The sequence below is a fragment of the Gorilla gorilla genome, chromosome X (genome assembly GCF_029281585.2).
Source record: "Gorilla gorilla gorilla isolate KB3781 chromosome X, NHGRI_mGorGor1-v2.1_pri, whole genome shotgun sequence".
In the NCBI taxonomy this organism is placed as follows: domain Eukaryota; kingdom Metazoa; phylum Chordata; class Mammalia; order Primates; family Hominidae; genus Gorilla; species Gorilla gorilla.
The window spans coordinates 77,901,728-77,914,675 of record NC_073247.2 but is presented as its reverse complement, the minus strand read 5'-3'; the positions used below and the strand labels follow the sequence as shown (position 1 = coordinate 77,914,675).

At 36.9% G+C, this 12,948-nt stretch overlaps 1 protein-coding gene across 2 annotated transcripts in view; it reads right to left on the bottom strand.

Moving 5' to 3' along the window:
* Nucleotides 1–12,948, bottom strand: part of HEPH (hephaestin) — a 93,259-nt gene that overhangs the window by 17,862 nt on the left and 62,449 nt on the right. The window lies entirely within an intron of this gene.

Here is a 12,948-nt window from a genome sequence, read left to right as displayed (position 1 = left end):
CATTTGTTCCTTACCTCCTCACTCTCAACAACTGAATTCAACTCAAATTTCACAGAATAAGAATAATATTGGCAAAAACTTGCATAGCACTTAAAATACATTAATTCAAAATCCCTATGAGACAGATATTACTATTAATTCCATTGTATATATGAAATAAGTAAGGCTTCAGCTCATAGATATTATATCACTTTCTGAAGATCACACATCATAGCTGAAATTTGAGCCCATGCAGTCTATCTTGAAAATTCCTTTTATCACTACTCTACAAAGGCTCTCATCCTTTAAAATTCCATTCCTTATCCATGTCTACCAAGCCCTTGAGCCTCAGAGGGGGAAGTGTTTCTACTCACGTGGGTCCTCTATACTGTTCATCAGTCTTATTCCATTTCTCAGAAGTTTGTTTTTCTACCCTTTGAATCAACAATTTCATACATTTTTTCCTTTTCTTCAAACCTCCTACACCAGCACACCCACCTCCACAACACTGATGGCCTTTACTTAGATATGAATAAGAAAATTGAAACCATCAGAAAAAACTCTCATCATACTATTGTAAAATCCGCAAACTTCTCTACTATAGAGTAGTCCCTCTATCCATGGAGGATACATTCCAAAACCAGTGGAAACCTGAAAGCACAGATAGTACTGAAGCCGATTACTGTCAATTGAAACACATTTCTATTTATATCTTCCACCCACAAATGTAATGCCTTTTTCATCTTAACTAAGCACTTATCATACATTGTGGCCATAGCTTTTGTAGTTTGAAGTGCTACAGAAAAACTGGCATGAATTTATTTTTCCTTCTTCACAATTGCATAGATAGAATCTTCATTCTTACCATCAATCTTAGCAACTTCAGCATACAAGTTTTTTCATTATTAATTCAAAAACTTTCACCTTTTCACTAAAAGAAGCACTTTATGGCTTCTCTTTGGCACATACAAATTGCCAGCATCATTACTCTACCACTTTGGGGCCTTTATTAAGTAAAATAAAAGCTACTTTAACACAAGAATTGCAAAACTGTGACAGTTGATCTGGTAACTGAGACAGCTAAGTGCCGAATGGGCAGGTGGCATATCCAGTGTGGATATGCTGGACAAAGGAAACATTCTCATCCTAGGTGGGATAGTATGATATGTTATCACACCACTTATACAAAATTTAAAACTTATAAATTGTTTATTTCTGGAAATTTTCATTTAATATTATCAGATTATGATTGACCATGAATAATTGAAAGCATAGAAAATGAAACCAGGAATGAGGTGGTACTACAGTACTAGAGCATGTTGATCTAGCAAAGAGGGAGAGACTGATAATTAGGTGGGAGAGAGAGAGAGAGAAATAATAACCATAGGACTTAGGTAAGTAAAAAAATGGAGAGGGAATGGGATCCAGAGTATGAATGATAGGAATTAATATTTAATGAGAGAAAAGATGCCTTATTATTTGTAACTGGATAAAAGAAAGGGAAGATGGTGCAAATCAGAGGAGTTTTCAGTGCTGTCCAATACAGTAGTCACATGTGGCTAATATAACTGAGGAACTTAATTTATAACTTAGTTTAATTATAATGAATTTAAGTTCATATAGCCATATGTAACTGGTGGCTATGGTATTGGACAGTTAGCCCAAACTATGCCATTTAAAAAACCTTCCTTAGTCACACATTTCTATCGAACTACAATATCCCATTTTTCAATACCCTTTAAAACAAGCCTTGAGAAAAGTTGTTGATACTCCCTATTTTCATTCCCACAACTCATTTTTACTCTTTGGTTCATGTAACTTGACTTTTGTTCCCACTATATCACTGACATAATTACTTATAACAGCTGCTTAAGTATGCTTAAAGAACTGAAAACATAAATAAAAAGTAAAGAAAAACTTAAAACCATATCTGAACAAAATTCAAATATAAATAAAGATATGGAAATAAAAAGGAACCAAACAAATTCTGGAATAGAAAAGGAGAATTGAAATTTTAATTCACTAGAAGAGTTAAACAGCAGATTTGAGCAGGCAGAAGGCAGAATCAGATAACTTGATGATAGGACAATGGAAAATATCTAGTATGAGGATCAGAAGGAGAGAATAATGAAGAAAAGTGAACAGAGCATAAGGGACCTGTAGGACAACATTAAGTGGATTAATATATGCATTATCGAAGTCAAAGAAGGAGGAGAGAGAAAGAAGGAGAAAAAACATCTGAAACAATAATGGCTAAAAATGTCTCACATTTGACAAAACGTGTGAATCTACACATCCGAGAAGCTCAGCTGACTAAAAGTAGGATTAGCAAAACTCTACCCACATCAAGGCACATTGTAATTAAACTATTTTAAAAAAAGACAAAGAGAACCTGAAAAGATGCAAAACAAGATTTGTCACAGAAAAGAAATTCTCAATAAGATTAATAGCCAATTTCTTCTCTGAGACCATGGAGGTTAGAAATAAGTTAACTGACATATTTAAAGTGCTGAAAGAAAAAAATACTCGTCAACAAAGAATTCTATATTTGACAAAATGTCCCTTCAAAAACGAGAGGGTGGGAGGGGCCAATATGGCAGAATAGAAGCAGCACATGTACTCCACTCTCACAGAGAAGAAACAAAAAGTTTAATAAACACTGGCCCTGAAGGCCAATCAACAGAGAAACCATGTCAGGATTCATCAAGGTAGCAGGGCTACAGAAATCAGAGAACAGGGAAGCTGAGCACCAGCCTGTATGGGCACAGCAAAGAGCCAGAAGAACCTCTCCAACAGGGGAAAGGGTGAGTAAGTGAGAATCTTCTGGGATACTCACATCCTCCACAGGAGCCTATGCAAGACTGGGAACAGCAGAATCACCCTGGCCCCCACACACTGCCCCCACCGTACTTCTAGACTGAGGCAGAGGACCATCTGGATGCTTTGCAGGGGAAACTCTTGACTCCAAGGGGAACTCTACAAGTCTTAGGCCATAGAATAGACCAGCACTGACACCACAGCCCCAATAAAGACTAAAGCCATGGTGCCTAGAAGGAGTAAGATTGCTCTACTGCCCCTCATCAGACAGGGCTCAGCACCAGCTTCTGGCACAATGGTCTCACTTCTGCTAAACTCAGCCAACATCTGTAGCCCCCTGCTGTCTTAAAAAGCACCCAGATGGCAGGAAGGGCAATCCCACCCACTCCTGCCACTGGTAGCCAGGCAGGAAATGCCTGCTAGATTTTCTAACCCAACAGTCTCACTTCTGTCTGAACTCAGTCCTGTTCAGCTTCCTGTTTTCCCAGGAAACACCCAGACAACAGGGCAATCAATTCCATCCACCTCCACCTCTCATGGACAGACAGGCTACACCTGCTAGAGCTTCCAACCCAGCAGTCCCACTTCTGCTGGGACTCTGTGAGCAGGCACAACCCCATGGAACCCCATGGGGCACAACCCCAGGAAACACTCCGACAGCAGATTACAGCTGACCCGGCAAGGACATGGCCTGTCTGCAACTGCAGCCTCTGCCTGAGGGAGTTTCATGGACAAGAACACCCAACAAAAGAAACATAGGCACAGAGACAGTAATCAGAGAGAGTTATTTAAACACCAAGGAGTAGACTAGAATCAAAACCATTCTACTCAGTTTCCATGCAGCTGAGCGGTTTTGAGTGAGTTTCTTAATCCTGAGTTCTAGTTTGATTGCACTGTGGTCTGAGAGACAGTTGGTTATAATTTCTGTTCTTTTACATTTGCTGAGGAGTGCTTTACTTCCAACTATGTGGTCAATTTTGGAATAGGTGTGGTGTGGTGCTGAAAAGAATGTATATTCTGTTGATTTGGAGTGGAGAGCTCTGCAGATGTCTATTAGGTCCACTTGGTGCAGAGCTGAGTTCAGTTCCTGGATATCCTTGTTAACTTCCTGTCTCGTTGATCTGTCTAATGTTGACAGTGGGGTGTTAAAGTCTCCCATTATTATTGTGTGAGTATCTAAGTCTCTTTGTAGGTCTCTAAGGACTTGCTTTATGAATCTGGGTGTTCCTGTATTGGGTGCATATATATTTAGGATAGTTAGCTCTTCTTGTTGAATTGATCCCTTTACCATTATGTAATGGCCTTCTTTTTCTCTTTTGATCTTTGTTGGTTTAAAGTCTGTTTTATCAGAGACTAGGATTGCAACCCCTGCCTTTTTTTGTTTTCCATTTGCTTGGTAGATCTTCCTCCATCCCTTTATTTTGAGCCTATGTGTGTCTCTGCACATGAGATGGGTTTCCTAAATACAGCACACTGATGGGTCTTGACTCTTTATCCAATTTGCCAGTCAGTGTCTTTTAATTGGAGCATTTAGCCCATTTACATTTAAGGTTAATATTGTTATGTGTGAATTTGATCCTGTCTTTATGATGTTAGCTGGTTATTTTGCTCATTAGTTGATGTGGTTTCTTCCTAGCCTTGATGGTCTTTACAATTGGTCCTCAGTTGGCCTATTTTTTACATAAATGGAAGTTTTCTACACATAATGCTTCATAATTTGCTTCAATAATATGTATAAATGACTTTCTATGTACTTAAATATTTTTAAGAGCATCACTTAAAAAAAAAAAAACATTCTACTGAATCCACCTTGCACCACAATCAAATCCCCAAGGGCATCAAAGAATATAAAAGCAAGAAAAACTTATCCGAAGGACAGCAACTTCAAAGACGGAAGGAACATCAGCCTACACAGATGAAAAAGAATCAGCACACAAACTCTGAAAACTCAAAAAGCTAGAGTGTCCTCTTACCTCCAAATGACCACACTAGTTATCCAGCCATGGTTCTTAATCAGGCTGAAATGGGTAAAATGTCAGAAATAAAATTCAGAATATGGACAGGAATGAAGATCAACATTCAGGAGAAAGTAGAAACCCAATTTAAAAAAATCTAAGGGATACAATAAAATGATATAGGAGATAAAAGAAAATAGGCATTTTAAGAAAGAACCAAGCTAATCTGATAGAGCTGAATAATTCACCTCAATAATTTCATAATAAAATTGCAAGTATTAACAGCAGAATCAACCAAGCTGAGGAAAGAACCTCAAAGCTCGGAGACTAGTTCTCTGAAATAACCCATTAAGACAAAAATAAAAATAAAAGAATGAACAAAATCTCTGAGAAATATCAGATTATGTAAAGATATCAAATCTATGACTCATTGACAACCCTGAAAAAGAGAGAGAGCAAACAACTTGAAAAACACACTTGAAAATATCCATCAAAATTTCACCTAGCTCACTTGAGAAGCCAGCATTCAAATCCAGGAATTGCATAGCACACCTGAAATATACTATACAAGATGACTATTCCTAGTGTGCATAGTCTTCAGTTTTCTTCAAGGTCAAAATGGAGGAAAAAATGTTAAAGGCAGATAGAGGAAAGGAGCAGGTCACCTACAAAGGAACCCCATCGGGCTAACAGTGTACTTCTCAGCAGAAACTCTATAAGGCAGAAGAGACTGGGGGCCTATATAAAGCATCTTTAAAGAAAAGAAATTCAAACCAAGAATTTCACAACCAGTGAAACTAAGCTTTATACAAGAAGGAGAAATAAGATCCTAAGATCCTTTTCAGGCAAGCACATGCTAAGGGAATTAGTTATCATCACACCTGGCTTACAAGAGATCATTAAGGGAGTGCCAAACATGGAAAAGGAAAGACCCTTACCAATGACCACAAAAACATGATTAAATACATAGACCATTGACACTATAAAGAAAGCACACAATCAAGTCTGCGTAATAACCAGGTAACAACACAATGACAGGATCAAACCTACATGTATCAATATTAACTGAATGTAAACTGGCTAAATGCCCCAATTCAAAGGCATGAAGTGCCAAGATGGATAAAGAAGCAAGATTCAACTGCATGCTGTTTAAAAGAGATCCATATCATATGCAATGACACCCATAGGGTCAAAGTATAGAGATGGATAAAAATCCACCAAGAAAATGGAAAACAGAAGAAAGCAGGAGTTGCTATTCCAATTTCAGACAAAACAGACTTTAAACCAGCAATGATCAAAAAAAGACAAAGAAGAGCATTCCATAATGGTAAAGGGTTCAATTCAACAAGAAGACCTAACTAGCTTTTTGATCCTTAGCCTCCTGGCATCCTCCACCCTCAAGTATGCCCTGGTGACTATTGTTACCCATAACTTTGAGTACACGTTTGCTTGTACTCTAAGTTTAGCTCCCACTTATAAGTGAAAACATGCAGTATTCGGTTTTCTGTTTCTGCATTAGTTCACTTAGGATTATGGCCTCCAGTTCCATCTATGTTTCTGCAAAAATATGCCATTCTTTTTCATGGATGCCTAGTATACCATAGTGAATAGTACCACTTTTTATTATTCAATACACTGTTCATGCTATCATGAAAGGTGCTGTGATGAATATGCACGTCAGGTGTCTTTATGATAGAATTATTTGTATTTCCTTGGTTATATACCCATTAATGAGACTGCTGGGTCAAACAGTAGTTCCGTTTTAAGTTCCTGGAGAAATCTTCAAACTGCTTTCCACAGTGACTAAACTAATTTACATTTCTGCCAGCAGTGTATGAGCATTCCCTTTTATCCACAATCTCATTGGCATTTGTTGGTTTTTGACTATTTAATAACAGCTACTCTGACAGGTGTGAGATGGCATCTCATTGCGGTTTCAATCTGCATTTCTCTAATAATTAGTGTTGTTGACAATTTTTTCATATGCTTGTTGGCCACAGAATATAACGTCTATGTCTTCAAGAAGTATCTGTTCATGTCTTTTGTCCATAGGGTTGTTTGATTCTTGCTTGTTGATTTGTTTAAGTTCTTTATAGATTCTGGATATTAGACCTTTGTTGGATGCATAGTTTGAAAATATTTTCTCCCATTCTGTAGGTCGTCTGTTTCCTTTGTTGGTAGTTTATTTGGTACAGAAGCTTTTTAGTTTAATTAGATTCTACTTGACAATGTTTGTTTTTGCTATAATTGATTTTGGAGTATTTCTCATAAAATCTTGCCAAGGCCTATGTGCATAATGATATGTCCTAGGTTTCTTCTAGGGTCTTTATAGTTTTAGGTTTTACATTTAAGTCTTTAATCAATTTTGAGTTGATTTTTGTATATGATTAAGGAAAGGGTCCAGTTTCAATCTTCTGCATATTGCTAGTCATTTATCCCAGCATCATTTATTGACTAGGGACTTCTTTTCCCATTCCTTGCTTTTGTCATATTTAGAAAAGATCAGATGGTTTTACATGTGCAGCTTTATTTCTTCATTCTCTAACCTGTTATATTGGTCTATGTGTCTGCTTTTGTACCAATACCCCGCTGTTTTGGTTAATATAGCCTTGTAGTATAGTTTAAAGTTGGGTAATGTGATGCCTTCAGTTTTTTTTTTCTGCTTAGGATTGTCTTGCCTACTCAAGCTATTTTTTGGCTCATATATATTTTTAAATTTTTTTTTCTAATTCTGTGAAGAATGTCCTTAGTGGTTTGATAGGAATACCACTGAATCTTCAAATTGTTTTGGGTAGTATGGTCATTTTAACAATAGTGATTCTTTCTACCCATGAGCATGGAATCCTCTTCCATTTGTTTATGTCATCTCTGATTTATTTGAGTGGTGTTTTGTAATTCTGTTACAGACATCTTCCACCTCCCTGAATTGCTCTATTCTTAAGTATTTTATTCTTTTTGTGGCTATTGTGAATGAAATTGCATTCTTGATTTGGCTCTCAGCTTGGATGTTACTGGTGTATAGAAATACTACTAATTTTTGCACATTGATTTTGTATCATGAAACTTTACTAAAGTGGTTTATCAGTTCTAGGAGTGTTTGGGCAGAGACTACATGATATTTTAGGTACGGAATTATATCATCTATATGATAGCTTGACTTCTCTTCCAAAGTGAATGTCTTTTATTTATTTCTCTTTCTTAATTTCTCTAGCTAGGATTTCCAGTAATATGTTTAATAGGAGTAATGAGAGTGGGCTTCCTTGTCTTGTTCCAATGCTGAAGGGGGATGCTTCCAGCTTTTGCTCATTCAGTATGATGTTGGCTGTGGGTTTATTATACGTGGCTGTTATTTTTAGGTATAATCCTTCAAAGCCTAGTTGTTTAGGATTTTTAATATGAAGGGATACTAAATTTTATCAAAAAAACCTTTTCTGTATCTACTAAAATAATCATGTGGTTTAGTTTTTAGTTCTCTTTATGTGGTAAATCACATTTATTGATTTGCACATGTTGAATCAGCCTTACATACCAGGAATAAAGCCTACCTGATCATGGTGGATTAGCTTTTTGATGTGCTGCTGGATTCTATTTGCTAGGATTTTGTTGAGTATTTTTGTGTCTAAGTTCATCAGACATATTAGCCTGAAGTTTTCTCTTTTGTTGTGTTTCTGCCGGGTTTTAGTATAAAGATGATTATTGCCTCATAGAGTGAGTTAGAGAGGTTTCCCTCCTTTTTCATTTTTTGGAATAGTGTTAGTAGGATTGGTACTAGCTCTTCTTTGTACATCTCTTAGACTAGGGCTGTAAATCTGTCTATTCCAGGGCTTTTTCTGCTTCGTAGTTTTTTTTTTAATTTCTAATTCAATTTCAGAACTCATTATTGGTCTGTTCTCACTTTCCATTTATTTCTGATTCAATTTGGGAGTTTGTATCTTTCCAGGAATTTACCCATTTCTTGTAGGTTTTCTAGTTTGTGTGCAAAGAGGTGATTGTAATAGCCTTTATATTTTTGTGAAGCTAGTGGTAATATCCCCTTGGCCTTTTCTGTTTGCATTTATTTGGAACTTCTCTCTTTTTTATTAATCTAGGTAGCAATCTATCCATTTTATTTGTTATTTCACAGACCCGCTTTTTAGTTTTATTGATCTTTTTATGGTTTTACTCATCTCCATTTCATTCTGTTCAGCTCTGATTTTGGTTATTGCTTTTCTTCTACTAGCTTTGTTGTTAGTTTGCTGTTGTTACTCTAGTTCTTCTAGGTGTGATATTTGGTTGTTATCTTGAGATCTTTCTTTTTAATGTGGGCATTTAGTGCCATAAACTGTCCTTTTAACACTGCCTTAGTGGTGTCCCAGAGATTATAGTATGTTGTACTTTTGTTTTCATTCGTTTCAAAGAATTTCTTGTATTGATTCCTCGTTTTATTTTGCTATGATCCAAGAATGTGGTTGGTATAATTTTGGTTTTAATTTGTTGAGAATTGCTATATGACTGAGTATGTGGTCGATCTTAGAGTACTTGCCATGTGCAGATGAGAAACATGTATATTCTGTTGTCGTTGGGTGGAGTGCTCTGTAGATTTCTGTTAGGTACATTTGGTTGAATGTCAAGTTTATGTCCCAAATATCTTTGTTAATATTATCTCTTGATAATCTGTCCAACATTGTCATTGGGGTGTTGCAGCCTCCCACTATTATTGTTTGGTTATCTAAGTATCTTCATAGGTCTCTAAGAACTTGTTTTATCAATCTGGGTGCTCCAATGTTGAATGCATTTATGTTTAGGATAGTTATGTCTTCCTGTTGAATTAAACCCTTTATCATTATGTAGTACCCCTGTTTGGCCTTTTTGATTGTTGTTCGTTTAAAGTCTGTTTTATCTTGAATAATAATAGCTACCTTAGCTCTTTTTTGTTTTCTGTTTTCTTGATAGATCTTCCTCCATCACTTTACTTTGATCCTATGGGTGTCATTGCATGTGAGTTGGGTTTCTTGAAGACAGCATAGAATTGGGTATTGCTTCTTTATCCAACTTGCCTCTCCATGCCTTTTAATTGAGGTGTTTAGCCCATTTTCATTCAAGGCCAATACTGATATGTGGAGATTTGATCCTATCATCATGCTGTTAGCTGGTTTTTATTTAGGCATGATCCTGTAGTTGCTTAATAGTGTCCATGGACTATTCATGTAAGTTGGTGTTTGTCGTGGATGGTAGTGGTTTTTTATTTCCATGTTTAGCACTTCCTTAAGGACCTCTTGTGAGACAGGTGTGGTGGTAATGAATTCCCTTAACAAATGCTAAGTGCTTGTCTATATTTTTAGTAGAGATGGGGTTTCACCAAGTTGGCCAGGCTTATTGCAAACTCCTGACCTCAAGCAATCTGCCTGCCTTGGCCTCCCAAAATGCTGGGATTACAGGCATGATCCACTGTGCCTGGTGTAATATTTTTTCTTTTATGTTGACCTTGCAGGATCTGATGACTATGTGTATTGGGGATGTTCATCCTGAAGTAATTTATTTAACATGTTTTGTAGTATAGGTATGTAGGGAATGAATCCTCATAGACTTTTCTTTCTGAAAATGTTGTTTGTGTTTTCTTTTTATTTTCAGTGTACAGAATTCTGAGTAAACTATTTTTTCTTTCAGCATGTAAAAGATTTTTGTAACATTAACTTCTGGCTTCTGATGAAAAAAATTGCTATAATTTTTCTTTCTATATTTAGTTTTATTTTCTCTGTTTTTTAAGATTTTCTGAATGTCTTTGGTTTTCAGTAGATTTTATGTTGTATGTCTGGGGTGGGTGCATTTTTTTTTTTAATAATTAGCCAAGTTGTGGTGCTTTGAGTTTTTTGAGTCTGTGGTTTAATATCTGTCAACAATTTCGGAAAATTATCGGCCATTTTGTTTGAAGTCTTTCTTCTGTCACATATTTCTTTTCCTTATATGATTAGAATTGCATTTATATTAGGGAGTTTGATATTATCCCACAGATCCTGGATATTTCATTTTCTTCCTTTTTTTTTTTTTCCTAGTGTTTCAGTTTGGACGAGTTTTATCGACATATCTTTAAGGTCACTAATGATTTTCTCAGCTGTGTCAAGACTCCTGATAAGGCCAATAAAGAGACTATATCTTTTATTATGTTTTTAATTTCTAGCATTTCCATTTTATTCTTATAGTTTTCATCTCTCTAATGAAATTACCCATCTTATTTTGCAGGTGGTTCACCTTTTCCATTAGAGCCTTTAACATTTTAATCATAGTTATTTTTACTTCCCTTTCAGGCATTTCCAACATCTATATCATTATCAGAATCTGGTTTGTTTGATGTATTTGTTTCTCAGAAGTATGGACTGTATTATTCTATTTATATGCCATTGTGAAGAAGATAAAGCTTAGAAACATAGAAAATAGTGGCAGTGTTTACCAAGGGTGACGAAGGTGGGAGAAGGGCTTGACAATAAAGGGACAGCATAAGGGATAATTGTTAGGTGATTTAATTTTTCTTTATCTTGATTGGTATGGTAGATATATGACTCATTTTGTAAACTCATAAAAACACCACATTATGAGAGAATTTTACTAAATATAAAGTTTTAATTTAAATTTTAAAAATCTTAGAAGAGTGTATTCTTTCTGCTCTGGAACCATAGGATTTGGCCAGGCCATGCTCTATGAGGTCAGGGCCTAGATCCTGCTTGGTTTCACATATTTCTCTGGCTGAGAATCATGCAAATCTTCACATGATGAAGTAGAACAACAATTAAAATATCTAGGACCCCAAAATGATTATGTGAAAGTAATTGTCACATAGAGGATGGTCTGTTCCATTTATGAACAAGAAATCTTGACCATTTACAAACACTTGTTAAGTAAAGTGGCTGACCAGACACAGCCAGGTGGAACAGATGCCACTGACGTACTGAGACAAATGGCATGCTCCTAAAAAGTATTCAAAGGGAAGATACTGAGAATGGATGGAAGGAAGACACAAAAGCTGGGTTGAAGGGGAAAGACTCTGGGGACTCTACAAGGGGCTACCATGCACCCGGACTTATTCCTGGTCCCCAACAAATTAAGGGGAATGGGTGAGTTGAACCGACAAGGAGCAACCTCCTGTCACCACGGGCCTCTGAAATTCCAACAGAAAGAGACCCTTCAACCACCAGGGATACTGGATGTTGGGAACAGGCCCCAAAAATCTGGCCATAAACTGGCCCCAAAACTGGCCATAAACAAAATATCTGCAGCACTGTGATGTTCATGATGGCCATAACGCCCACACTGGAAGGTTGCGGGTTTACTGGAATGAGGGCAAGGAACACCTGGCCCACCCAGGGCAGAAAACCGCTTAAAGGCATTCTTAAACCACAAACAATAGCATGAGCGATCTGTGCCTAAAGAACATGCTCCTGCTGCAGATAACTAGCCCAACCCATCCCTTTATTTTGGCCCATTCCTTCGTTTCCCATAAGGGATACTTTTAGTTAATCTGATATCTATAGAAACAATGCTAATGACTGGCTTGTTGTTAATAAATATGTGGGTAAATCTCTGTTTGGGGCTCTCAGCTCTGAAGGCTGTGAGACCCCTGATTTCCCATTTCACAGCTCTATATTTCTGTGTCATCAGTTTCTCCAAGGTCAAAATAAAAGAAAAAAATGTTAAATGCAGCTAGACAGAAAGGGCAGGTCACCTACAAAAGGACGCCCATCAGACTAACAGTGGGCCTCTCAGCAGAAACCCTACAAGCCAGGCAATGTTCAACATTCTTTTGTTTGTTTGTTTGTTTGTTTGTTTTGACAGGGTCTCACTTTGTCATGCAGGCTGGAGTGCAGTGGCATGATCATAGCTACATGCAACCTTGAATTCCTGGGCTCAAGGGATCCTCGCACTTCAGCCACCCAAGTTCAACATTCTTAAAGAAAATAAATTGCAACTCAGAATTCCATATCTGGCCAAGCTAAGCTTCATAAGCAAAGGAAAAATAAGATCCTTTTCAGATAAGCAAACGTCAAGGGAATTTGCTCCCACCAGAACTGCCTTACAAGAGCTCCTGAAGGAAACACTAAATATGGAAAGGAAAGACCATTACCAGCCACTCCAGAAAAATACTGAAGTACACAGACTAATGACACCATAAAGCAACCACACTAACTAGTCTGCATAATAACCAGCTAATATGATGAGAGATTCA